Here is a 23828-nt window from a genome sequence, read left to right on the forward strand (position 1 = left end):
CCTCATGCCACAGACTGAAGGGTTGATCAAGACACCAAAACCAAAGAAACCCAAACCAAACCCCCGCAAAACTGTAAACAAACCGAAAATCTCATAAGTCCAAATAATACTGTCCTAAATTTAGCCCTGACGTTTTTTTACCATGGTGTGAAAATGAATCTTAATCTCGTTTTATTCCTTATGCCAAACTCCAGATTTAACTCTGGTACAATATAATGGAAGTGATGGAAACTCACTTATCATGCTACATTCTTTCATGTACAAGCCCTAAAGTTTAGTTTAGTTAGTGAACATTTCTAAACTCAGAATTTACTGCATCTCAAAACTCCACATTTCAGAATCCTAATCAAATTCTACCTCTTGCAGTCACACCCCCATTAGAATCTTAATATTGTGCACATGTCAGAAACCAGGAAAGATACCCTCAAAATATCCAGAAATAATATTATGCTAAATACTAATGGAACCAGCCATAACCCTAAGTTGACTAATTATCTAGATCCTAAAATAACAGGAGCTGCTCAGACCTTTCATATCCAGAAGAGTGAATGCTACCTCCATATCCAGAAGAGTGAATATATTTCCCAGGTAGTACCCTGGAATTTTACATTCTAATATAGGACTATAATTATAGTAATGGATTTATTTCTAGAGAAATTATTCAAATCCATAAAATTTTAGGACTTTTAAGACAGGTTAGCAAACCTACCTACACTACAGCTCATCCCTCTCTCTGTTCAGTATTACTGGATCCCTAATTGAGAGATCTTAGTTTTTTCTGAACAAATCATGTCAGGTTTGCTTTTCCCCCTGCAGAACCAGGTGTAAGAGTCAGGAAGTAAACTTCTGGGAACCCAGCAATAACTGCAGTTCATATTCCCTAGCATTCCCAGGCAAACCCTGTATCTAGACCTAACCCTAATCCTATGTTGCTTGTTCACTTGCACCAAAGTCAATGAGAAGAGGCTTGATGCCTGCAAGCAGGTTACTAAGAATAATCTGCCTGCTCCTGCCCTCACCCTGCAGATGACCCCACTGCCAGCCCACAGCAGCTGTCATGTACTGGCATAGGCCACTTGTATGTAGAAAAGGTTTGAGCATATAAACCAGCTACATGTATCTGAAGAGCTGCCTCTTGCATTCTGCTTGTCCTTTCTTCCTTAGTCATCTGTCTGCTTCTGTGCGGAGAATACCTTGCAGTACCCCCCCACTTCTGCCATGGCTCTATTAGCAAGGCAATGGATTTCAACAAAATAAAAAAGCAGCCGTAAAAAGAAGAGGAATGAGCTTCAAATAAAATAAATAAGCACTGGATTAAAGCAACAAGGAATATTTAGTCCAGACACTAAAAAACTTTTTCGTGATTTGAATAGCTAATTACCAAAATGGACTCTTGAGGTGATGCTGTTGTGTCTCTGAAAAACTGGCAAGTTTCTATGCAGGAAAGCAACAGGCTCATAGCTCCTCTTGATTTGATTTCCTGTGGTTTTTATCTAAATAACAGTCAGGTGATGCAAAAGAGAACTACTATAGCCAAACATAAATCTCTCTTTCCCATGAGAATAAGGAGGAGACCATCTATACCTTCCTACAGTGAAGAGTGCTGTGTCCTAGATAAGCTTCATGTCTGAATAATCCAGTTGTTTTCTTTTGAAGTATCAAGAATCAAATGTTTCTGATAGTTTTTCACTGCTTTTTAATTTTGGGTCTATGCCTGGCATTACTTAGATACCAGTCAGATCCAAACCATTAAATGCTTTAAAGGGATGAAATTTGTATCTTCTCTAGCATAACTGATGCACTTCTTGAGGATGTTCTATCTATTTGTTCACATTCTTTAAATGAGAAATGTGAGTTTCAGTTAACAACCAAACAATTCTATTACCTAGTTCTCTCACTAAAATACATATTTTGATATTTTGCAGAGTATGCTCTGCTAGACATTACGGAGTCCAGACAAGTCCTATAACTTACACTAAATCAAGTCTGTTTTGTCAAACCAAGCATCTGAGCAGGAGTGGCAAACAAAAAGCATGAAGCAGTACCACTAAAATATAGAAAAAGAAAGTGTGCTAGAAGAAACAAGCAAACAAGAAAAAAAATTAGAGATAGTTTAACCAAAAGTTTCAAAGGTATTTTAGGAGCTGTAGGAAAAAACTCCCCAACCTGCAAATGTCTAGATGATTTATAGAAGCCATAAGATATTATGTTCCTTAGTGCTTAACATTGTGACTACTACATAATGCATTGCCTGTTTGCAGAATTCCTTGAAATTAATAAAAATGTTATTTGTTTCTTGTACACTATACTGGTGTAGGAAAGAGCACTTAGCAGCAGTAATTTTCTAAGGGGTCTAATTAATATAAAATTAGTCTTGTTTAAGTTTCAGTGGTCAAACTCTGCTTATAAGAATTATTTTCCTAATTAGCTGGAGACATACTTCTCTTCCTGCTGAAGTGAAAAGGGAGTTTGGTCATGGTTGTTTTTTTTCTTTTTTCCTGTGGATTCTAACCTACTGCTAGGTGTGGTGTCCATTATCCTTTCTGAACATCTGTTAGTTTCACAGTCACCTTACTTTGTTCCCCATGGATGAGGAAGTCCATGTAGATTTTGGAGGATCTATTCCCACTGCCAAAACCACAGCTCAGTGAAAGAGGGCTGAAATGAGTCAAATTTTGATTTTCAAGAGGTTACAAGCAGCAGGTCGTAGCAAGACATCCCCCCTCCTTCTTCATTCCCAAGGGTGATATAGGTTCAAATTCTGCCCAATTTTGGATTTTCTTGCTTTTCTCATTCTCTCCCCCATCCCACAGTGGGTTAGAGAGGGTCTGTAATCAGATGTAGGTGCTTAGTTGACAGCTGGGGTTAAACATGACGCTGTGGAAGCTTGCACTAGATCCAGCTTTGCTGAATTAAGTAAAAAGGCAAAAAAGCACCAAATCAGAAATGCCAACAAGTGGTAATGACTATTTAACTTTCTGAAGGAAATGAAAAAATTATTTGACTGTGGTGCTGTTTATCCTTTGAAAATGATCAGGACTTAATAGAAATGAAATAGAATCAAAAAAATTCCATGGCTTAATGAACTTTATGTGTGTATCTGTACAATTCTTTATACTAGTAGTAAAAAAAAGCATTATAACATTGCAATAATGTTGTCTCATCCTTGATGAAGAGTACAGTGGCACAGCATAACAAATTCTCTGTCCTACAGAGACCCATAACATTCATGACCTGTCACTTGCATTATTTTAGCTCTTTAAAATCTCTTTCTAAATTCAGAATATTCTGTGATTCTGTTGTAAGATGTATCACTGTCAGACGTTACAAAAATATGTCTGAAGTCTTGTATGTCCCTAACTGGTGAAAATTCAGACAAATTTCAAGTTTAAATGCTGTTTAAATTTCTCTAAAATACCGATGTAGGCATGCCTCATATCTTTACGTTTTTAAAATTATCTCTTACAAATGCAATAGCATTTCTAACATTGTTCTGAAACCAACAATTTGGAGGAATAATAAGAAAAGTTCAGCATCTCAGTTCTCAAGTGGCACTTCACACTTCCCAGGAAGGGCTGTTTAGCACTCTAGAAATACAAGCAAGTATGTTCTTTTCCATTTAAACAGACTCTGCTCATGTCCTTTAACAGGAAAACAGTTTGCCTTTCAAAGAAAACATTTGGTTAGATGCAACCACAAGATGTGTTTCTTTGATCACTATAAATAGCTGAGTGTTGTTTATACAATGTGATTTAAGCTTTAGCACAGCTAGAAAGATGTCGTAGTGCAGCACATTCTTTGGGGATATTTTTATTTGAGTCTTCTCTAATATTCCTGGAAAATCAAACCCAAAGTCTGAAATTTCATCACCCTTATGAGGAGTCCAGGTCTGCATATGCACCTCAGGCCACTTACTGCCGCAAAACATTGGTGGCAGAACATAATTAAAGATGAGATTTTGCCTGAAAGCAGCTAAGCTTCTTCCAGTAGCAAAAAAAAAGGGTTGTCTGGTGGAGCATGTTTTTCACACAGTCAGGGTTAAAGTGGATGCTAAGCTGTGTTCAGGAAGGAGTTTATTTCTGTTCAGATTGGCAGAGAGGTATTTAGGGATAGCTGGGAGGAAAGGCTAGCTTTACAGTCTCTCCTCTGTGCTGTTTGTGGTACATTACAACTTTTGAGACCTTATTTTGAAAAGTCCTTATTCTACTTTCTATTCCAAGAAAAAAAAGTGTCCCCAGATGATACATATATATGTGTTCAGATAATGTGAATAGCATGCTAAGCAAGGTATGTACATTTGCCCACTTTCTTTGCCCTCAAAAAACCAAAACATGCATGAGCAGGTTGTCAAAGCAGAAATAAATATGTAGGAAATAAAGGGAAATATTGCTAAAAGTGCTGGGGACATTTCACTGAGTTTGCTTCTCTTACACCTGCAAACCACACAGAGTTTTGTTTACATTTAGTTGCAGCTCACTTACAAATGTTAATGTGGGCAAATATTCATGAATAAAGCTAAATTGACAGCACACTTCAGTTAAAGAAAATAAAGGTAAAGAATTCTGTGTTCCCAGAACTTGTCCCAGCAGGAAACGAGGACAATATGGAGATAACATATGTGATTAAACCTGTGGGCCGATAGCAAACCCTGAGGAACAGCATATAGTAAGTACTGGATTGCAGACAAAATTTTATGTCCTGATAATGCCCATCAGATGCCATGTGAGTACGTCCCGCATGCTCCCCTCCTGAGCAGCTTACTATCCAACAAGCATATTTCATCAGTGTTCAGAAAAACTGAACACATATTTCAACACATTCACTGATGTGAACTAAAAATGGCTACACTTGTCCTCTATGTTATTTTCAGTGAAACATTCACAAAATTCTTGTAAAGTTGCAGACCTCATCTGTCTTCTGCCAATGCAAAGGAAATGTAGATCATGCAACTAAAAATGTCATTTGCAAGGTACACCTTGGATTAGATTTTGTATATTACTAAATAGTCTTTATTGAGGGACTGGTAGTATTTTTTTTATTGTATACACAACAGTACCTTGCAGCAAATGCTCATCTTTTCTGTACAACATTTTCCAGTTTCAGCAGGGACATAATTAGGCAGCATTACTAAACAGCTTAAGATATCCCTTGCTAGGCATTTATGTGGTGACATTCATCATGAATAAACACATTTTCATTTAGTTGTAAGGAATGTTGTTTTAAGAAAGATGCATATATATTGCTGTTAAATTGCAGCCTAAATAGTCATGATCTCTAGTTATTTTTGGGATATATTATTTCCAATTTAGCAAATACTGTGTTGCAAGAGGATGAGGTTTGTAAAAGAGCTGTCTAAAAATAGAACTGCTGATTCCACAATGGTTGTTACTTTACCCTCAGGCTTTATGCCTAACTGAGCAGCAGTGCTTGCTGAGGTGCCGATGCAATAACCTCATTGAATGTACTTGGCTATTTCAGGCTTATCACTTCAGGATCTATACAGTTTCCAACTTTGAAACCTGCCTCTCCTAAGCTGCACATATAACAGCAAAAAGCCACATTCTCTGCTACTTGTATGTCTAAACAATTTCAGGGTGTAATGAAGAGTAAATATATGTGAGAGCACATCTACCACAGACAAAATGGTTATGAAGAAGCTGTTTGTAATGGATGAGACCCTTTTCTCAACTGCTGTGTTTGGGTTTCTGTGAGTCAGTGTTTTTTTCCTCTGGATTTTCAAAATATACTCACTGCTATGCTCTGGTACCTTCCACAGACTATATTTAAAGCACCATAATAATAAATTATATGCTACTCCATACCCATAGGCACAATCAGTTATAATTCAATTGGTTAGCCTTGCTAACTGCTGCAAGGGTCTCAACCAGCCAGCTGAAGTGAGCTTTAGCCATCTGCTTCGAAAGAATAGCAGCAGAAAAAAACTAACAGAGCTGACATGCAAGTCTCTCAAGGAGAAAAGAAACCTTGGGCTGCTAAATGTCAAAACTACTTACTTCTCAACACACCACAGTGCCGAGTCAGCTGTGGAGTTCAAAGATAAATGACCCACCGAGCCTAAATACAAGTGCATTGGCAACTGGCTTTGCCTGAAAAAAGGTGTTTTAATCTCTCATGTTTCTTCCTTTATCAAACCCATTACACTATCTGAAGCATTGTAGCTTTGTTTCCAAATTAACAACAAGTGTACGAGCAAAACAGAATATCTGCAAAATGCTGGTAGTTCCTTAGCTGCTATCCATTTTCTAGCAAATATATGGCTGAGCAGATGTCTGGGTGGCTTTGTGAGGGAGTTAAAATGTCTGCTGTTCTCCCTTCTAACCTCTCTGCAAGGGTGCTATACAAACACTAAACATTATTTCCTTTAATTTCTTTGCTGTTTCTCCTCTACATTGAGTGCAGACTCTCAATACAGAGTGATTTGAAGCCTAGGGTTCTTTCATCAACAGCCCCCAAACAGAAGTTAATCTAGACATGGGATCATTTCTAAAAATCCTGCATCATTACTTGTTTCTTTCATCTTCTTTCAACCCAAGAGCACTTTCCTTAAAAGGATCCATGTATTTTTGCACCACATCACGGAGAAAATTAAAATCAGTATTCCCTTTAAAAAACAAAACAAAAATAGGCTGCACAATGTGAAAAGAGGACAGGAAAACAGGGTAAAGCATTCACATGCTGCTCTGTGAGGGCTCCTTAGATTCTACAGATATGTTGGGTAGTAATCCCAGTAGAGTCTAGTCTTTTAGGCATCCACTGAACCAGTTCCCAGACACAGCAGAAAAAACCCTAAGCAATCCACATGACAACAATTTTCCAGAAAGAGATCCTGCAGAGATAATTTTAGATCCTAGCAGTGGTGTAGACAGAGCTGCTCCAAGGGGCTCCAGAGGCATTTCCTCTTGCTAGCACTGAGCGGGCAGACAGGCATTTGTTTGAGGTATGGTCCTCTGATGGACCCCATTTGTATCTATCAGCTAGGTGAACTGCTTGTTTCATACACAATGATACCCTACTGACTCAGTTAGACACTCTGAATTTCAGCTTCCTTCATACTAAACTCTCCTTTTGAAGTGTGACAGAGATACGGACATGCTACACCTTACAAGAATGTAATTGGTATTATTTATAGAAAGAAAAAAATATTTTTTCCATGATCTCATAAATTCTTGATTTTTTAATCAATTACTAGTAGTGAATTTTTTATCTTATGTATATATTATTTCTCATAGTAGATGCTGTAGAGAGATGTGAAGTTTCCAATACAGCCCTATGTTCACTTAATTATGAACAAAAACTATTTGGCATCTTACACTCTAAATCCATGGTCTCATACTCAAAATTACTTCTTTTTAAATGAAAATTTTAACAGATATCTGCCTATTCAGACAAAATAAGCAAAAAAATCTTCCATGAGCAGCATTTTCTTCTTGCTTTTAGGGCACCTTTAACCCAACAATCTCATGAACCTTTTCAAATACTGGTCAAGTATTGCAATGGATCTGTAAGAATGCATTAAGAATAACACAGCCAGTGCTTGTGGAAAACTGCTGATGTTCATAGGCTGGTCCTTCAGCAGCAATTTTTCCTTTAAGTATCAACTATATGCTCCCTGTGAATGCTAGTGGAGTTGCGACTACCTCTCACAGCCAAGGAGGGAGATGAAAATGTGAATTTGAAAGTTATTTGAATTAAGGAATGAAATCCAAAACCATGAAAAATTATTAAATTAAAATTCTGAACTCCAATTGTCTTGAACCAAGTTCAATATTCATTTATAAGCACAGTTCATAAATAATTTAAACACAAAAATTATTGTGCATTATGTTACTTGTGTTGTCCCTAGCTCTAAGCAGGATAAGAGCAAAGTTTGCTAGCAAGTCTCAAGTAAAAATGGTGGTTTAGAGATATGTGACATTTCTGTTGTGTTTTTATGATTGAAAGAGGTTTGAATCCATCATACTTAGATTTTGCGTAACAATTACACCCACTGCATTGTTATCTGCTAAATATAATCCATCATCAAAACATTTTAATTTTTTAAACCATTCCCTGTGCTTATAGACTGAGCTGATGTATGGCAGAATGGAACTCTGAAATACTGCTGAAGTCAGCTTTTAAATCAATTTAGGATTTTCTGATATATAACTCAAAGAAAGTACAATTGTGATGACGGTGCCTTTGTGTCTCAACCCAGGCAGTAATCATAGGAAATATGTCACTTGTCCTAACTTTTGTATTTTATTTTATTTTACTTTTTATTTTTTTATTTTTCTAATTTCCTTTCTAGTAAATTTACCCTTACCTTTGTGAAATTATGTGGTTTGTGCATCTTCTGTACTTTTGGATTGTTTATGCTATCCACCTAAAAAATTTGGTCGCTATAAAAGCAATAAAAAATATTTGCACTCTAGGATTTTTCTTAGTTGGGTATGAAACATTCTGGAAGATCTAGGATTCTGAACAGAGAGAATTCTCTTATTCTCAATGACAAAGTTATGAACCCTAAGTTCATCATGACCCCCTGAAAAATCTACATTTGTTCTAGCTGTCACTTTGTATTAATGAGCGCTTCCTTAGTTCAGATTTCTGAAGTATTTGTTCACTCTGATCAAGACCATAAAAAAGCTCTTATCATTTATTTAGTAATAGCCTTTGTCTATTAATCAAGAGCTGCACACTTTCTATTGTCTATCAAATACAAAGATTTCAAGGTTCACCTGAGATACCTGCGTCAGACCAAATAGTTTTCTCCCATAAGGAACACAAGACAGTAGCAAATTTAAGTTCCCAGACAAACTAAATACTTCAATCACCATAATTTAATACTAATGGAGAAACCTAGTATCTTGAATTTTCTTTTGTCTAAATTAGATTTTATTGCTCCTTTTATTAAATTAGAAGAATAGAGAAATGGGTTTTCTGTGTTTTAAAACCATATTTATTTGCAATATTAATCGATAGAGATAAAACTGTTATAAAGTTTGTTAAACAGGATACAATTTCACTTGAATTACAGATTTCATATACAAAAGACTATGCACTAAAGTTTGGATCCCACCTGGAAACTTAGAACGTAACAACTCCAAATCCATAACACTCCCTAAGTATTAGTTAAGGACAGTCATTAACATAGTCTGTTTACTGTCTGAACAGGAGATGGCTCCAGATAGCCATACCCAAGGGGCACTTGCATTTTCCAAGTGCAATGTAACATTATCGTGAAGTTATAAATGATGAGAAATCTTGCAGAAAAGGTGCAGTGAAATCTGGGAAAATGAATACAAAAAGAGAGGTTTGTCTCCAGATCCAGATCACTTGAATTGTGAGTAGTGTCCAGAATTCAGGAATTTAAAAAGAGGTAGTGATCCCCGGTAACCAATTTGTTTCTAAATTTGTTGACTGTGTTAATATCCAGGTTACAGAAAATACATATTTAGTTTATATTAAACAGTTGTCTGACTTTGAAGGTGAGTGCAAGGAACTATCAAAATAAATGGCATTCCACCCATAGCAGGGTGATGATCTCAAAAACATAGAGTACTGTGTATCCTATCTTAGATTACCATTTTCTAGCATTCCAGAATATTAAAAAATCTTCTTTGCTTTTTCAAAGGAACAGATTTTAAACACAGTTATATCTAGTCTATTTCAACAGAGATAGCAAATTGAAAAGAAATTGGTAAGTCTCCTACCTCTGAGGAAACTAATATCCAAGTTCCATAATAGACAAAAATTTTTAAATCAAGAACTCCTCTTTTTACAGGGAAAAAAAATATTTTGGAGAAAAAATAAGGCACCATAATTGCTCCAGCATATGCTTATGACTTCCAGAAGTGGAAGAACTCCTCCATGGATCCAGTAGGTGTGCTGAAAACACACATTTTCATTGGGATGTCTCACAATTTTCATAAAAATATTGCAGTTGCTTTGGTGATTTTTAGGAGTTCAGTTCAGACATATCAGTATATGGAGCCTATGTATCTAATTGAGGACCTAGGATCCCATCAGGCCAGAATCCTTCTGTGGATGTGGCAATACAGATATGGCAGAGAAAGGAGCTCTATTCTTTAACACCCTCCACTATCATCCTAACAATCAAGAAAAGCAGAGCAGGGCTACCCTAATGAGACTGTCCTTTGTATATTTTTATATGCACCTGTTTTGACAGCACATATCACAATGAGACAAGGGGAAAATAAACAAAAAGAGATTAGTTATCTGACTTTCAACCAGGCTTTTGGGTATGGGTGTGGAAAAGAGTGGAATGGATGTGGAAATGGGCTGTAGTCGTTAAACTGTGGAATCAGCAGTTTGTTTAGTTCTCACAAAGCCCATGACAAAACATTCATTGACTTAATGCAAATGTTTTAGCCCCAAGTAACACACAACCATACTCTGCAGTCTCTTTATTATGGGAAAAAAAAAATCTGTGCTGAAAAAGCAAAATACTTAATACCACTTTCAGAAAAAATGTCTTTGCAATGCCTAACACTAGTTAATTTAGAAAATAACTCCAGCTGTGCTGTCTCTGTTCCCCAGTCAGCTGACATCCCTTTTGAGCTTGTTGACGTGATATCTTGTGCCTGAAAACATTACTTTTCCCCCTGTTCCATTTCCTTGAGCTTTACATTCCAAATGCAAATATATGGAAAACAGTATATGTACTGTTTGTAGTAAGCAGCAAGAAGACTTCATTAGCTTACTTTTTTGAACAAAAAAGGAAGGTTGGTCAGTCTACAGTTAGGCAAGAAACTGAGCTGAGAGCTTAGTTCTCATACAATTTTCTGTTTCATTTCTACGCTCCTCTGTAAATCATTTAACATACAGCACATTGGCACTGCATCAGATTTCACTGCGTGGAATATAAGGAATAATCACTGCTTGGATGAGTAGGAAGGATGCAAGGAAAGAATAGCTGGAAAAGGGTTAGTTCAGGTCAAAGAGCTGTTACACCAGCTAGCACACAGCATCTGAGTCAACTGCTGACACAGAGAAATTTGGAAGATAAACAGGGGCCTCATATAGAAACAGGGAAAGAAAATGAGTTTAAAAAAGGCCACCAGGAAACTCTGTAAGTATTGTGCCATCAAAAAATGATTCTGTAGCATATTGGAAAGGACCATACTAAATGACTTTTTCAGTGAGGCACAGTAGATGAAATTTTTAGTAGTTCTCTGCAAAAATGAAAGAACAACCTAAAAAAAAAAAAAAAAGGATTAAGATAGCTATAAAATATATCTTCTGCCCAAGTATACTGAAAGGAACTTGGTGTCTGTGGAAGCAAAAAGTTATTCAAACATCATAAGTTATTTTATGAAGATCCTTCACCATAACCACCATACCACAGGGTAAATTATGACCTATGGGCTTGCATGGGCATGCATGGGTATATAGATACATATCTATAAAATATCTATGTGTAGTACAGTACACTTATGTAAAGAATACTTTATACCTAGGACTGTAATATTTAGACGTCTATAGAAAAAATAAAAAATTGCCTTTTTTTTTCTCCTTTGGGAAACTGGGACAAGACACATGCTTTAGCAAAGAAATTACATGAAAAAAGATTAGTCCAAATTAGTCAAGGTTGAAGAAGTTATCAAAGAAATATATCAAAGAAAAAATTTTACCATAAATCTGTGTGTCTATTTTACATGACTTACAGAAAAAAAAAAAGAAGTACAGAAGTAAAAATGACATTATTTTAAGACAGTCTCAGGATTTTATGAAAGACATCTAACATTTGTGACCTCAATTTTCTTTATTTAAAAATAATTTCTTTGAGGAGCACTCAAGTCACAATTCAATTTGAGTAAATTCACAATTTGAGTCACCACAAAAAAATAAATGTAATTTAGGAAAAAAAAAAAAAAAGAGAAAGCTGAAAGTTCCAAGGTGATCCTCCAGTGTCAATTAAAAGGAAAAAAAAAAAAAAAGGTTACATTCAAAATATCTGTGACATTTGATGATTTCCCAAGTTTCTTCACCTCCTACAACAAAAGATTAAGTAACAACTTGAATGTGAAAGGCATTACGCTTTAAAGACAAAACTCTCCTTGTTCTTCATCCTAAGGTTTTAGTGGAAACCTTCATAGTTTCATCTCATTTGATTCCTTCCTCTGAGTCAAAGGGAGCACAATTTATTTATGCACAGGGACTATTACCCTGAAGCTGTGAATTGGCCAGGGATGAAGCCTACTCTGGAGAAGCACTCCTCCAGCACTGTGGAATTCCTTGCCTGAAAAAATGCACCACTACTCATGACTCCCACACAATTTTCCTTTTCCTCATATGTCAAACTTAAAAGGAGAAGCTCATAACCAAATTCTATTCACCCAGAATTTGCATGTTACATACCAAATGCTCTCATGTCAAAATGAGAATACAACTTGAGAAGAAAATTGCTGACACATTGCAGGCCTGACTCTAATTGTGCTGATCTTATGGAAACAAGGTCCCACTAAGACACTGTGCCTGTGCAGCACATCCCATGATGCGCATTCCAGGCAGCTTTCCTTGAGTCAAAGAAAGGAAACGTGCACAGGACTCTTTCATACAGCATGCACAGCCCTTCCCAGTAGCCATAATTGCTGCAATGCAGGGTGCTTTTGCAGAGTGTTTAATTCAGTTTTATGAAGAGCCTTCCAACCCATCCAATGACCAGGGTCTGAAAGACAAATGCACTGGGCTTCTATACTGCCTTGTGATTAAATGCACTTCTTGTGCTAGGCATATGTCCTAAGAAAGTGACTAAAGGGCTTCCAGGAGCTGAAGACATCCATTTTTTGTTTGTCTTTCAAAGTTACAGAGACACAACTGGTTCTCCATACAAGGTTTATGAATTATGAACTGAAAAACCTGAATGGTAAAGCAAGCCAGGAGCAAAAAACCCACCTGAATCCAAACACTGAATATTTACCTAAAACTGCTAAGGTGCTTGATGTGAGGATCATTGATGTTAAGACTTGGGAAGTAAAGGACAGTACTTGAATACATTAATGTAGAAATAGATAGAGAACAATATTTGTAATGGAATGTATTTCCATTTTTATTCTTATTTTTCAAGATAGTTTTCTATTCCTGAATTTTTTTTAAAAAAAGAAAAGCCAAAGTTGGATCAGACTGAGGCCTTTTCTGTAGTTGCTCTCAGTACAGATAAAGCAGGGATTTTTCCACCACATTTTGCTGCAAGGAAGCCACCAAGACAGCAGCATATATCTCTCAATATAAATTAGCAAGTGCTGTTATCTTGCCATTTATCATAGGTATCCCTCTGACAACACAAAGCACACATTCCATTTAATGTAAGAAGCAGCTTTACAGAAAGGCGCAACTTAGTCCACCCTGTGCAGTTTGCAACAAAAAACTTTAAAATTGTTTCTCAGATACCGGTGATATTTCATAAGAACACAAAATTTTAGTAATTGCCTTCCTGTTGAGTGACTTTTGCCTGAAGAACAAGACATAGAAATCCTTACTTTGATACCAGCATCACCACCAATTCCTATTGACACCAGTAAGTGCCCTGAGACCTTCAATATTCACAGGTTAGCTGAAGTCATTAGTCACAGTAGATCATATTGTTGCTGTTAGTCATTGATTTTCTATTTACGCTTAATGGCGAATTTAGCACTTACCAAAGCTGTCAAATTAGCAACATTGACTAGAAAACTGTAGTAACTTCAGGAATGAAAAAAAAAAAATAACACATTAGTCCAAATTTTTCCACATTGCCAATATTTGCTCCTTGGAGCATGTCTGAAGAAGAAGGATCTTCTACATTACTACTCAGTTCAGTTTGGTCTCTATAGAGACAGCCCAGAAAAGTGCTAAAATATGGCAAGGTTTCAAAACCTTGCAAAGATTCCTTAGTCATATTCTTATTTAATTTCCCTGATAAAACTCCATTAGCTTGTTATTTTTCTCCAAGAAGAATTCACATCTTATTAAAAGGACTTCTTTACTCTCATTCTACCTGATGCCATTGTCTCTGGCCAAATTACTAGAATATGGAAGAGTACAGGATATACATAATATAAAGCTTCTTTATTTGTGGGTGAGACTGAGTTTGTGGCTTTATATAATCACCAACCACAAAGACAGCTTAATCCTTTTTTTAAAAAAATATATTTATTTCACCTTTTAAAAAACTCATACACTTTTGAATTCTCTCAAATAGCAGACTATCAAACAAGATTAGTTTAAAAATTAGATCAGAAATTGTACTGGTAATGTTTATACTTTTTTCTAAAAAATTGCCTAATACAACTATGGCAAATCTTGACTTTGAACAAAAGTAAAATCACAAACACTTCTCTGGCAAAATATGATTATAAACTTGACATAAAAATGTTTATTTTTAAAAAATAATAAAACCTAAGCTGGGAAGGATATCAAAGAGCTGGAATAAATATGCTGCTTACAAAGACCTCTGTCTTTATAAGGGAAATCTTGGGAAAGAAGGAGAATAACCTTCTCTCTTCCCACCTTCTCCTTCCAAAGATCTTGTTTTCTTTTACTAGGAATAAGCAGCCTGATAAATGTTGCATTTTCACTTGCTAGGGTTGGAGTGGGACATTTAGCCAGGGAAAATTACATAATAAACTCAGTCTGGCATTATTAGCAAACAAAAAATGCCATTCTATTAATGAAGCTTGGAAGATCTGAGGAATATAAAATCTACTACTAAAAGCAATCCTGCCAGCAAAAAGGCAATATTTTTCCTAATGAATATTTTATCCAGAAGGCTCTCATCCCCTAAATTCCTGCAGCTGAAAACCTAAATAACTGAGGATGAAGTCAAAATATAGAAGAATATAGAAGAACATATAAGTCAAAATATAGAAGAATATAGAAGAAAAACAATAAAACCCCCAACCCCTCCCCAAACCTTTTTCAAAATTCTCAAATCTTAAATAAATGAAATGAGAACTTGTCAGAAATCATTACTCCCTGTTGACTTTAGTTGAGTCTACTAACTAAATGCAAATACTATCAAAATGTAGGAAAGAATTTTAACTTTCTTTTTCACAGGATAGAGAGAACTGACAGGGCCTCAGTTACTGTTTTCAGCTCCAAAGCACAACCCAGATGTTCTGGAGCATATTAAGAAATGTCAGTTACTTCTACACTACTTCTGAGGAGCAATCTTGATTTTTTTTTCCTTTACCCTCACCCACCACCCCTCTCATTTCCTGTGATACTTTTTGATTGCATTTTTTAATGCTTGTTTTTATTGTTTATTATTATTAAAATGCTTTACAGAGTGGGTCAGTTAGGGCTTGTAGACTATATTCTATAGACCATTGAAGACTAAATTATCATTGTACAGGTTTGTGCACATGCAAGAACAGGAGTCCTCTCTCAGTGATACAAGTAGTTCCAACAATCTTATCAGGAGGAAGATAAAGAGGTAAAAAAGAAAGTCTCCAGCATTAACCTTCTAGGAGTCATATGTGGAATAAAATAACTGGAACAGGAACACATAGGCCTGCCAAGTATCTTGTCTCTGACTGACTGCCATGCATCACATTTTCCTTGGCTTTTGCCTGTTTGTCCCATTTTGATTCAGCATCTGCTTTTCTTACAACCTACACCTGACCAAAAATCCCTCTTCATACTCATGAAAATTTCTTTTTGCTCAGATTTTCTACTTTTACTTAAATGCTGTTATTGGTGATTTGGGATGATTTGGGGGTCTTTTGCAGTTTCAATTCTAAACCCTATAAAATGGGGTGTAAATGCAATTAAATGTAATTACAAATTCCTCATAGTAGAGAAAAGAGAAGCCTGATATTCCAACATATTTCTACTAAACTGGTGATAAACCTACTGACTCTGGATGTAGTCATACTATCACAAATGAACATTAAGACCATTTTTTAAATCCTATAAATATTACAAACCATTTTACAGGGTTTTTTTCATACTAATCACAAACTTGAACAGAGATATTCCCATGAAAACAAGATTATCTATAAGAAATACTAAAAGGACAATAATTGTAAGAAATAAGATGATGATGATAATTGACATTAATGTATTATGCTAGAGCATGGCTATTTGAAATCAACAGACCTGCAATTTGAGTATAGCCTTAGAAGACAAGGAAAGAAATATAGACATTAAAATATTCTATTATTCACTCCTGCGCAATTTTATGAAAATCACACAACACAAAGTTTACATAGATCTTTTGTTTTCAGATGAAAATGAACTCTTACTCAACTCCATAATTTTCAGTACTACCGTATGCTAGTGAACAGAGAAGTAAATCTGCTTGAAAGTAGTAGACGCACATTTGATGATTTAGTGGAAGTTACTGTGCTGTATAGAACACTTCTAATCTAGCATGACTAATCATTTGACTGTGTTTTTGTTCAGGGAGAAGAGCTACAGTTCTTTGGACCTTCACCCTGACAGCCTCTATGCAGCCAAAGACTTTGCAGGAGGGTAATTTACTAGCTCTCAACACCGAGACGACCAGCACAGAGGGTGATTATTTGGTAGCAATCAGGGGACCTATCCATACATACCTATCTGTATCTTTGGCAATGCTAGGAGAGACAAGAGGTGAATACCTAAGTAAGGAGGATTAACCAACTTCATTTTGCTAATGAGCAAGTGAGGCGTAGATCAGTGAGATGACTTCATATGCTAAGAGAAAGCAAAAAGTAAAGCCAGAATCTTCAAACTCCTTTAGTGTTTTGACTTACTGATTTAACTTCCCAATTTAGCTTTCCCCTATGTTTTTTTTAACTTACCTTTACAGCTGGTGTTTCCCACTGCATTATCCCACCATATCAAGTGTGTCTCTTTCAGCCTGAAAGTTACACCAGAAAGCAAAACATCATAATGTGCCTAATTTTCCAAAACTCTTTAAAATGTTGCTGGATGAGCGTGATGATTTGTTTTTAAAAATGCTCCATTCTCTTTTTGAAATTATTTTTTAATGCAAACAGAGTAATTTATGAGTACTGCCAGTTAAATTCCTAACTACATCAGGTTTTATGTATAGGTTTTCATCATGAAGAACTAAGAGTTTAATAATACAGATGTCAGAGCAGCTAAAGTTATGAGAACTTTAAATGATCTCTTTCAAAAAAAGGTACCTTAAATCTTATGAAGGATAAAGCAAAAAAAATTTTGATGGAAAATAATGCATAGATTTTTTGGCCCTGGACATTTACCTTCTTTTTCTCTAAATTGCTTCTGATTTAAATGGAGGTATGAATGATGGGAGAAAATAATTCTGTGTCTGCTGCACAGTTATGAAAGAAAAATTCCTGGTTCAATTCAAGATTTAGCCTATTACTCAAAGCCCCTTAACAGGGATTAACTAGTCTCCTTGAAGAATTTTTTTCCTTCTCTTCCCCTTTCCACTTTGAGGGAGAAATTACAACCTTTGTTTGGGGCATATCTCATTTTACTCATATAAGTACTGTAGATGATATAGCATAAATATTACTGCTTCACTAATTACCATGATCAGACAAAGTCATCAAGAGTAATAGTGAGAGCAATTACATAAAAAATTAACCAGAGAGAGAATCACAGGCTCATAAAATCAAAGAATCCTTTTGGTTGGAAAAGACCTTTAAGATCACCTTTAAGATCATTGACTCTAACCATTAATGTAACACTGCCAAGTTTACCATTAAACCACGTCTCTAAGAACCACATCTTTCTTCATGTTTTTTAATACTTCCAGGGATGTCGACTCAACCACTTCCCTGGGCAGGTTGTTTCAGTACTTGGCAGCCCTTTTGGTGAAGAAAAGTGCCCTGACACAACTTGAGGCCATTTCCTCTTCTTCTGCCATTTGTTACTTGGGAGCAGAGTCTGACCCCCACCTCACTATACCCTCCTTTCAGGTAGCTGCAAAGAACAATAAGGTCTCCTCTGAGCCTCCTCTTCTCCAGACTAAACCCCCTCATCTCCCCAGCTGCTCCTCACAGGACTTGTGCTCAGACCCTTCCCCAGCTTTGTTGCCCTGCTCTGGACACACTCCAGCACCTAAGTTTCTTTCTTACAGGTGAGTGGCCCAGGAAGTGAACACAGTATTTGAGGTATGGCCTCATCAGTGCCCAGTACAGGGGGACAATCCCTGCCCTAGTCCTACCAGCACAGCATTGCTGATACAAGCCAGGATGCCACTGGCCTTCTTGGCCAACTGGACACATGCTGGATCATGTTCAGCTGGCTGCTGACCAGCAGCCCAAGGTGCTTTTCTGTCTGACAGCTTTCCAGCCACTCAGCCTGTAGTGCTGTAGCACTTTCCCCCGGCCTGTTGTACTGCCTGAGGTTGTTGTGACCCAAGAGCAGGACCTGGAACTTGGTCTTGTTGAACCTCACACTGCTGGTCTCAGCCCATTGATCCAGCCTGTCCAGATCCCTCTGCAGAGTCTTCCTGCCCCACTTGCTATCAGTACTCCAACTTTGTGTCGTCTGCAACCTGAGTGAGGTTGCTCTCAATCCTCTCCTCCAGATCATTGATAAATATATTGAACAGGATTGGCCTCAGCACTGGTCCCTGGGGACCACCACTAGTGATCAGCTGTCAGCTCCATTCACTACTTTGTAACGGAGTTTCTTAGAGATTGAGGACATGGTTTGTATTTGGAGTGAGGCTTGAGCAATTGCAGACTGAGCCCTTTGGCCTGTAGGGCCTGGGGGCCTCTTGGGCCTGCAGGCCTCTGTGACAAAGAAGAAATTCTCAGTTGTGGTGCAGCAAAAATTCACTTCTAATATTAAGGGGTCTCAGGGAATAATGGGGAAATATGTAGAATTGTAGCTCAAATACTTTAGCCACCTTAAGAGGGAGATTGTTTACACACTTTGTAACAAAGTATGTAATTGTCAACTATGCTGTGAATGTATAAAAGTCGCTGCTGTAAACAATAAACATGAGAGCGACATGATAACTGAATCAGTTTAGACGTGTCGTCTGCTCTTCCGACCTCCCATTATTAAGGGACCCTTTGCAACACTACCTCTCTCTGGGCTTGGATGCCCAGCCAGTTTTTCACCCAGGGAACTGTTCAACCATCCAAGCCATGAGCAGCCAGCTTTTACAGGAGAATCTTGTGGAAAATAGCATCAAGGGGGAATCTGGGTAGACATATCCACAGTCTTTCCCAGAAACAAAAATAGGAAAAATGTTTTATCTCAAGCTCTTGGTCACCCATAATTAAGGAGAATTAATCAAAATTTTTAACTGCTTTCAAAAACAAAAGTGGTTCTAAATTTTGCCAGAATGTATTCTATGTGTAGAATATAACTTACTTAGAGGTTAGCTTAGTTTCAGAAAAACATTAACCTCGTTTTGCTTTCTGCTGTGTTGTTTCCAGTGGAGCTGACACACTGACAACTCTTGCAATGCTGAAGTCTGCAAGCAAGTACAGTGACCTCTGGGCAGACTCAGCACTGCCGTAAATTGAGAGTTGTGATTGCAGTTGCTTTAGGTGGGCTGTGCATGCAGAGACTGTGGCTTCTATACTGTAATGAGTGCAATGTTTGCTGAGGGCTGCAGTAAAGTCCATCCAACCTGTCCAGAAGGAGTAGATCGACTCTTTCTCTTTGAGCACTGTTAGAACTACTTAGGAGCTACATCCTCCCAGATGGATTAGTGTGAAGAGAAGTACAGTACATGAAGTGCTGAAACAATTTTTCTGTGCAGATTTGTGTGTTGTCTCGGCTAGGACATGTGGCATCCACATGGAGTTCACACAGAGTATATAGTCAAGGTTGCGTGTTTTCCCTTCCTTTGCAGCACATGTGCTGATACACTTGAGTTCATCATTCAGTGCAATTGCACTGAATACAGATTCCTAGAACTAAGTAACAAATGAAATAAATAAATAAACAAATAAATAAATAAAATCTGTTGTATCTTAATTTAGACTCACAGGATTACCTCTTTTTATACTAGTTCAACCCTGGGACTCTATGATCTTAGAGGACTTTTCCAGCCTTGATTCTAAGTTTCTATAATTCTATGAGTTTTTGAAAGCTAGACTTTAGATAAGGTTAGGATGAAATTTAGTTTTCTACAAGATTCAGTCATACAAGCTTTCTCAGATTGATTAATGTTCTTAATAACTGTTAATTCTTTCATCTCTATCTAAATTCAGGTTCTTGGGAGCTGTAATGTTTCTTAGAAACAGCTTTATTGAGCAAGCAGGTTTTCAGTTACTTTTAAAAAAATCATATTATTTTGATGAGAAGAGAAACATGAAACCAAATAATATTCCCACTGTGGCAAATTATTGGTGTTCATTTTTAGCAGGCAAAATCTTCCCATTAAACTTTTGAAGTCACTTGAGCACACTTATTAAAAGCCATTTCTTAACAAAGGTGGAGCCTAGCAGGATTTTACCTGCTTCATACTTTTTCTCAATCTAGAGTATACTATTTACATCAAAATTTGTGCTGGAATATAGAAGACTCTCATATTTTTTTTCCTCTCTGCTATTTTTTGCCTTTTCAATAACTTTATAAGTTCTAATATAGATTGATTATTATTTTGAGAGTGGAATTATATGTCTCCAAAGCATCCCCTCTGAGTCAGTCTGTGGAGGAGAAATTCATTCTTTCTCTATGTACTGTAAATAAATTGTATGTTAAAGAGATCAGCCTTTTTAAATATCATCATGTCTTCTTTATTTTATGCATCTTCATCTTTCCAAGCTCAATAAGCAAAGTGTTATGAGTCAGACTAGAGAAGAGAAAAAACAAACATAGAGAAGTGCAGTATTACCTCTGCTTTCCAAATCATTAAGCATTTTAAATTAGATTATGACATTATAATCTCTCAGCTAATGTTTAGTTTCCCCTTACCAATTGCCACTGTTAAGTATATTTAATATAGTTCACAACTAGAGGGAATTTGAAGAAGATTACTTTAGGTCCATAGCTCTGCAGAAGCCATTGTCGTCCACATTTAGCAGTTTCTAGGTCAGCAGTTCATCTTCAGCCAAGTTTTAAATAAATCCTGATTCTTAAATCACTCTTAAATCTTGAACAATCATTTGACAGCACTGATACTGAAATCACTGATCCCTCAAGCACCCTTGTCCTGCATACACTATAACAAAACTTAAGCGCCCTACCCAGTCACAGATCTTAAAATCCCAGTCAATAGTGTCCCACATTCCCTCTCCAACAGCAGCCCTGCTCCTGGGTGCCCACACCCTCTTCTCCCAATCCCCTACCTCAAAGCCTCTTCATGAGTTCTTTCTGCAATTTCAGACTGTTTCAGAAAGCATCAGAATCTCTCAGATAAAAGACAACAGACAAGCCAAGGAAGGCAAACAAGAGGAACCTTCATTGTTCAGGGAAGGGAGAAAAGAGAGTGAATCCAATTCCATCTGCTGAAGACTGTCAAACAAAACAGCAGATATTAGGTGAACCAGATGGCTCTTTGTCAGATCATAAGCCAGTGGGATAGGGGTAGATCAGAAGAGCTCTTCCTCAGACACAAACATTGTATATTTAGGCTCCTCTGGGAAAAATCCCATCACTGAGACTAGAACTAAGGAGTTTATAACCCAAATGTCCATATAGCACCAAAAGCCTTTGAGGAAATCAACATGCTACAAGACTTCCAGAAAACAATAACAAATCATTATGCTTGCTCCAGGTAAAGTTCATTTGCTGTAGGCCAAAGCTGTGTGACAGAAGGGCTTTGGCCCATGAAAATAAAAGCTTTGCAAAACTCTGAGTAGCATGTCTGTCCTTTGGCTGACAGAAATATAAGAAGTGTGAGAAGCTGCCAGAAGCTTCCTCAAAATCCAGCAGAGCCAATTCCAGATGGCTTTAAGATAGATATGTTCTTGGCCAAGGCTGGGCCAATCAGAAGTGGTGGCAATGCCTCTTATATTTAAGAACATATTCAAAAAGAAGGAAAAAAAATATTTCACAGATGTACTTGTGGCTGGAGAACAGCAGGGTGAGAATACATGAGAACAATTCTGCAGACAGCAAGGTCAGTGAAGAAAAAAAGGGCAGAAGGTGCAAGAGCTGAGATTCCCCTGCAGCCCATGGTGCAGCCCATGGTGAAGAGGCCAAGCCCATGCTGACCATACAGAACCATGGGGATGCAGAGATCCACCTGCAGCTTGGGAGAAGCCAAACGCTGGAGCAGGTGGATGGCTTTAGAGGAGGCTGTGAACTTGTAGAAGGCTGTGCTGAACAGGCTGAACCTGCAGAGAGAGAAGCCCATGCTGGAGGCAGGTTTGCTGGTAGGACTTGTGACCCCCTGGGACACCCACGCTGGATCAGCTTGTCCTTGCACACCATAGAGGAGTGCACACTATGGAGGGGTGACCCTCACCACAGCAGTTTATGGGAGACTTTTGACCATGGGATGGACTCCTGTCCAGACAGGTTGGATATCAGAAAAATACTCTTCACCCAGAGGGTGGTTGCACACTGGAATGAGCCCCACAAGGAAGTGGTCACAGCACCAACTTGACAGAGTCCAAGAAGGGTTTGAACAACACTCTCAGGCACATGGTGTGATTCTTGGGGTGCTGTCCTAGGGTGACTTTGTGATGCTTGACCCCAATCGTCTGTTCTGTTTGTGTTGCACATGGAGTTCTGTGCTTTTAAGACTGGTTTTGAGAGTGAAGCAAGAAGAAGTAGCATGGAGTTTGTTTTGAAAACAGCACTCACTCTGCATTCCTGCTCCTGGACTCCTGGACTGCTTTTGTCTTAAGATCAGACAGACTGTGGGACAGAGATCTCTTTGCTTTTAGTTTAAGCTAGCTGAAGCAGAGAAACTCCTGAACTGGTTTTTTTTCTTTTTCTTGGGACTGTTTAAACCTGCTCTGGACAGAAAGACCCAGAGGAGCACTGGGAGCTTGTACCTGCAGCCTGCCAGGGCCTGGACTCTGGAGAGACTGAGAAGAGGCTGAGATCCAAGCTACACCCACGGCAGGGACTTTCTGAATTTACTGTCTCACTTCGGAGCAACAAAAAGCTTTATTGTTTTATATTATTCATTCTTTGTGCTTGTGGGCATTTTGTTTTTTAAATAAATAGTTTTTTTCACTTTTCTTCAAGGAAGTTTTTTTCCCAGACTGGCTGCAGGGAGGAGCCATTTGGTTTTGCTTTCTAGAGGGACCCTATGTGGGGGTTTTCTACCAAATTTGCCCTAAACCAGGACAGGTGTCCTGTCCAGGGCTAAGAGTTGGACTCAATTCTTGTGGGTCCCTTCCAACTGTGATTATTCTGTGATTTTGTGTAATGCCAAACCACAGTTACAATATTTTATTTTGTTAGTATTTTTCCAATTTTGTTCTCATTATTTCTTTTGCTACTATTTTTGATACCTGCTTCCCTCATCTATTTGTGCTATCCATCCATCAGTGTTTTGTTTTATCATAATTAGTCAGTTTTTTTGCTTTTCTGATATTTGGCCTGAAAGGTGTATTTCATTTGCTCTTCGCACAGCCTAATTTCCTTCCTCTCTAAATCTCTAAATTACTATCTACAAAATACATTACAGTGAATACACACTGCTGTAGAACCTGACAATAAATGGTTTGGCACCTGGTGGATGCTGAGTTGCCAAGTTACCACTCCAGATATCTGCAGTCTCATTGTGGGCATGCTAGTAGCATTCACCCTTTGCTCACAAACACTATAGAGTTATAAGAAATAAATAGTGATAATGAATAGAAAATAGTACAATTTAAGAAGATGATATGAGAAAAAAAGCCCAACCAAAAAAACCACCAAAAGCAAACAAACAAACAGACAAAAAAACCACACAAAAACCCTCAAAACAAACCCTCCTGTAA

This window comes from Sylvia atricapilla, chromosome 1, assembly GCF_009819655.1.
Source record: "Sylvia atricapilla isolate bSylAtr1 chromosome 1, bSylAtr1.pri, whole genome shotgun sequence".
Taxonomy (NCBI): domain Eukaryota; kingdom Metazoa; phylum Chordata; class Aves; order Passeriformes; family Sylviidae; genus Sylvia; species Sylvia atricapilla.